Here is a 6,483-nt window from a genome sequence, read left to right as displayed (position 1 = left end):
ATTTCATGGACATTGTTTATCCCTGCTAATTTTGGGGATTAGGAAAGAAAGAAGACTTATTATTCTGTGGTAATTAAAAAAAAAATCCTAATTTTACATTTTTAATAGAAATTTTTGTTTCAAATAAACAATTGAGCTGCGTTGATTTTTAAAATTGGCTTACGTATCAAAGTAAATGGTTCATTTAATTTTGTGATATATATATATATATACACACAGTCGTCCTTACTTAATCGCATATCGGATAATCGAATAACCCGCTCATATGAATAAAATTTAATGGAACCAAATCATCATTTTATATGAAACGAATGTTAAACTTTCCCGTTTAAACGAATATTTGTTGTTTTTTGTCCCCGCCTAATTGCATAAAGAGGAGGTACTGAAATAAAAAAAAAATTGTTTATTTTTGAGAAATGTTTCACCAGCTAAAATCGAATTTCCGTTTTTCAGTTAAGTAAATAGGTGGTCCCTTCAATAGGGACTTCCTGTTCCTTAGTTGGTCTAAACAGGTGGTAAAGTTGAAAAATTAATCAAATCTTGCTGCCAGTTATAAATCGAAGCAAACGAGTTTCCTTCTTCTTTCTTTTTATTTTTTTTTACCCTTCTTTAAATTACTTCACACATCATTTAGAATGTAAAAAGGGTACAGAGAGATTTGTTTTGTGGTCGAGACCTGAGGTGCCAGCCCTGGTGCATTATTAGCTTTGATCAGAAAAAGTCTCCAAAACTTAGCACACTAGTGTGTCTTTCTCTTAAGTAAAATAATCATTGCAAGTTGAACTCAAAAAGGAATAATTTGAAATAATTGAGAAAACAACAACAAAAAAACAATAAATTTTGGAAACAGAAAATTTAAAAAAATTCCAAACTAAAATAGCACATTAATTTGGAATTTCTCAAGTTTCGAAGATTAAAAAATAAATAAATAAGTAGAAATAAAATAATAAATTCTGAATGTATTTGAAATTATATATCTATCTATCTATCTATCTATATATATATATATATATATATATATATATATATATATATATATATATATATATATATATATATATATATATATATATATATATATATATATATATATATATATATATATATATATATATATATATATATATATATATATATATATATATATATATAGATAGATAGATAGATAGATATATAGATAGATATAGATATACATACTACGCACATGCCGCCTTTATTTCCCTGACAAATTAATAATTACTTTCTGTTTTATTTCCCTCTCTCTTAAATCACTTTATCAACGAAAAATACATTACGGTTCTGAGATTGCAGTCAGCATTGCGCCAAAACTTACTTTATTTTAGAGAAATATGGCAGTGACACTATGAATATTAAACTTATTTTATCATTTCAGCTATTTTTTGTTACTTTTTTCTTTAATAGGAAAGGATTATACAAAAAATAAGAAAAAAAAACTATATTCACTTAAAGTATTCAATTAAATAAAATAATGAATAGTAAATAACTTTAAAACTCTTAAGCAATATTAATAGTTAAAGTGACATTATACAAAAAAAAAAAAATAAAAAAAACCTATCTATGCACTATATTTCATGATATGATACAGTGATGTTTGTGATATAGTATGCGTAAGTGTAAAAAAAAAAAAAAAAAAAAAAAAGGTAATGACATTGAAATAGGAAACAACATTTCTTAAAATCTCTACTTGGCTATTTCTTTTAGCGGGAAGTCTTAGGACGGTCTTGCTCCTTAGCCGGTAACAGACTGTAGTGCCTTGAAAGAAGGAGAAAAAGACAATTTTATCCGCCAAAACATATTGAGAACATGAATATTTATACTTGGTTCCTACTGTGTAAGAACCAGTACTGTGCATTTGTAGCATTTATGCAATGTGCATTTTTAAGCTAAAGTGGTAGAAAATAGGTAACAGAAAGAAATATCCACTTGGTCTATACAAGCTTTTTTCGATAGGTATTTTTCATACATAAACCCCTTTATGCGTCCCAGCTTAATGACTCAACTACCGAAAGTAAATTTTAAAAGATCAAAAAACGAAGCAGACTGCTAAGTTATCTTTTCAAAATTATACACCGTATTGGTCAATAGCTTTAAATTCTTTTGGGGAAAAAAAAAGCGAAGAAGTTCATTAGTTGCCAACTTGTATTACAGTTAATATATATATATATATATATATATATATATATATATATATATATATATATATATATATATATATATATATTGTAACAACATTATAGCGTTTTGGCGCATTAAATCCTCAATTTGAAGTTTCAACAAAATTTTTCAACCTACCACGACAAATCAATAATTAAAAAATATGTAGTATCTATATATGTAGCGCTAAATAAGCTAACAAATGATCTATTTGTTAGCTTATTTAGCGCTTAAGTGGTTTAACTTTTAGAAAATATTTCCAACTTTAAGTGATGTTTGACTAAAACTGTGTAAATTCTTTTTTCAGCTACCGTAAAAGTCAGAATGTATGATTTTCTTAAAGATATTTATAGTACCATTTCTAATAGTTAGGGACATCTTTGCCCAAAAGTAACATTTCTATAATTTTTTAATGCTAAAATAGTATCTTATGTCTTATTTCCAGTACAGTATTAAAAAAAAATATATGCAAATTATTAACTATCAGCACAGCGAAAAATTATAATAGTTTTAATATTATATGGCTTTATTTGTTTCGACTTAATTTTACGTTTCATTTGAGTTACGTAGTTATTACTGGCAACGTATGTGTTGCCACCCTAAAGAGAAAAATAGCGGCGTTTTTGATGTAATGAAAGCAAAATAATGATGCAGATAATAGTAATAATAAAAGTTGTAAGTAATAAGTATTGTGAGATAAATTTTAAGGGGAAAAACACAGAATTCTTACATAGAAAAGAAAATCTATTTATTAAAATCTTATAAAATTTCTTGATCACATTATTTTTAAAACAAAATTTAAATCAATAAAAGCAAATCAATATTTCACAACATGCTGAATAAATATCTTAGCTTTCTATATCAATAATTTCACTACAAATCAATAATTTTTCAAAAAAAAAAGTTCTGGAGGTCAATGTCACTTGTTTCCACCCGCAGCTCTATCTATAATAGGAATAAAAATCATAAATAAAATAAAATAAATGAAATGCATACCATTCACTTTAAAACTCTTTAGATAAAAATTAGGAAACAGAAAATTCGAAACATTTTAATCAATAGGTTTTAATTTAGCAATCTTGGTTTTCTTGTCTAAATACAGCTTGACCAAAATGAAAGGTTAAATTAATATTTTTTTTCTCCATTTATTAATTAATTAATTTATTTATTGCCCAAAATCACTAGTTTGCTTCAGTTCCATACTATTCCAAAATATTTGTGACTTTGTTCTAAAAGTATTTGTACTCTGTACAAAAACAAAAATGCTTTTGAGACTTGAACATGCTCTGAAAGCTTATTATGAACCTAGGCTGTTTCTAGAAACATTAAAAAAGCTTCCTGAAACTTGCAAATGCTTGGATAGTGTCTTTCTGTATATATATATATATATATATATATATATATATATATATATATATATATATATATATATATATATATATATATATATATATATATATATATATATATATATATATATATATATATATATATATATATATATATATATATATATATATATATATATATATATATATATATATATATATATATATATATGTATATATATATATATATATATATATATATATAAATATATATATATATATATATATATATATATATATATATATATATATATATATATATATATATATATATATATATATATATATATATATATATGTATATATATATATATATATATATATATATATATATATATATATATATATATATATATATATATATATATATATATATATATGTATATATATACACACTTGGTATGTCACCGAAACCAAATTCCATATTTAAATTAGAACTGAATTGGGATATTTTAATTTCAGAGATTTTTGTGTTAGGCAAACATATTTGTCTTACCTAAAACACGACTTCGGTTATGAGAATGTTGAGAGACTGATCATGTTAACACTTTAATCATGAACTGCACATGGCAAGAGGAATTATTTTGATCGCGTTATAATATCCTATTCTATAGAATAAAAGATGAAAAAGAACAATCTATAGAATAAAAGATGAAAAAGAAAAAGAACGCACCACTCGCCTTTGGAAAGGTAATTGATGATTAAAAGAAACTCTTTTCTATATTTTATCAAACAAAAAAGGTAGACAATGGAAATGGAGAACATAGTTGAGAAATATGATCATAATCATCAGAAATACGTCCACATATATCGGTTGAACACCGTATAACAAGTCAGGTAACATAATTACAAAATGGAGGAGCCCGTGGTTCGAGAAAGTCTCGTTTTCGTCACAAATGATTAAAACGAAAACATATTTCAAACCGCGTGTCAGTAGAAAGTGATTATTTTGTAATTTTAAAGAAGAAGAAAAAAATTAAATTAAAAATGCTGAGACTATGCTTTAAGTTTAAGCGAATCGTTATCAAAAGATTAGTTTACAGTCAGAAGCATGTTTTCTAGTTACAATAATAATCAATCCCATATCACCTTCTCTATGTTGATTAAAACTCTTAAAATGTCGTATGAAAATTATCTTGTATATATATAGAGTATTCAATTTTTTGGGATATGTTTACCAATTTTTTTCTGATGAAATTGTCGTAAGGGATTTAATGTTTCTGCTTACGTGTGAGAATTTACTCAAATTTAGTAAAAAAAAAAAAAAAAATATTGAAAATTTTGAAAAAGTTGAGCTATATGCTCTGAGTTTGTAGATTTTTATAATTTAATTTATTTTAAATGGCCAATAAAACTACATTTGCTAAAAACTTACAACATTAATTGAAAACAGCAGTATATATTAATAGCAAGTAAAACATATTTATCAATTTAATAATAATATTATAACAGTCTAAAAAATAATCAAAAATATTATAATTATTAGCAATTACAGTAAATTTGGTTTTTATAGTTACAAAAATCATAGTTAGTTATTGTTAACACATTGAGTAAAACAATATTCTCATTTTTTAATAAAACAGATTTTTTAAAAAAACTAAGTTTAAAAAGAAAAGTTTTTTTTCAAATGTTATAAATAATGTTAAAAGTTTTGTATATCTATACTATTAGATTTTTAATAAGTATCTTTGTTTTAAGCACTTAATGTTAAAAGAATATTTTTTAGTATCATCCAAATCGGTTTCCATCAGTTTAAAATGTAGTTAATCTTAAGAAATCTAAAAATTCAAAAACGTGTAATTTTAAATTACTTACTCAAAACCACAGATCGCATAATTTATTAAATTTATTTTTTATATTTAACGCATCATCTATCAAAAGTTTTGAGGAAAAATTCATTATAGCTGTAAAAATTTTCAAGTGCCATTAAGCACTTCTTCTTATTTGAGAACAAATAAAACAAGCAAAATAGAGAAACAAACAAGATTGAAAACAGCATAAATAAACAAAAGGAGCGAAATTGTTCTTATAGCATAGTACTTTAATTTTATCAGAACTTAGCTACTCGATATTTGTTTTATATATTTACTTATAAGGTCTTGTGTATTTGTTTAAATTGTTTAGTAATAATTTGGCCAAAACCATTGTAAATTAAATTGATAATTTAAAAATAAAACTGTAATAGTTAAAATTTATTATTTTAATATTATTATTAGTATATTTTGCGCCTTTTCCGGCAGAAATTATTTTAAGCTTGGCTAAGATTTTAAGTGAGGATATTAATCAAAAGTCTTTTGTTGAGAAGTATTACGCTAGATGGCAGCACTACACATTTTTGGTTAAGTATTTTTTTCTCTCTTATTTACATTTCGCAGATCTCAGGATGTTCACGGGTTTTTATTTTCCAGTGACTTATTTGTTTTTGATTTATTGTAAAAAATTTTGTTAATGCAAAATTCACTTCACTCTACGCTTTCTTTTCTTTTTCTCTCTCAGTTTTTTCTTATTTAATTAAAGTGAATGGCCACTTTTAATTACATTAGGGGCTTTGAGATAAGCTCCTTTTTGCTAAGAAGAGGTACGAGCAATTTATGGAAGACGCTTAAATCGAATAGTTTTAATTTCTTCAAATGAAATAAATAAATAAATGCAACAAAATGTAATAAAGAAATTATAACATTTTAAAATTTGGAATTAAAGCGAAATTTGGGAATAGAAGAGCTGGGGAAAAATTCTTTCAGAGACTTTTTTAAACTAAAAATTAAATTTTGTTCAATGAAAACTTTCATTAAAAAATAATACTAATGTTTTAAAATTCTAATGTTTTAAAATTCTAAATTTTTATTTGAATTTAATACTAAAACTTTAAATTAAAAATTTATTACTACAGTTAAAATCAAAATTAAAGCAAAGAAGGAAG

This window comes from Parasteatoda tepidariorum, chromosome 2 (assembly GCF_982258835.1).
Source record: "Parasteatoda tepidariorum strain Cologne lab strain chromosome 2, Ptep-v5.0, whole genome shotgun sequence".
Taxonomy (NCBI): domain Eukaryota; kingdom Metazoa; phylum Arthropoda; class Arachnida; order Araneae; family Theridiidae; genus Parasteatoda; species Parasteatoda tepidariorum.
The sequence above is the reverse complement of the archived record's forward strand: the minus strand, read 5'-3'. Positions refer to the sequence as shown.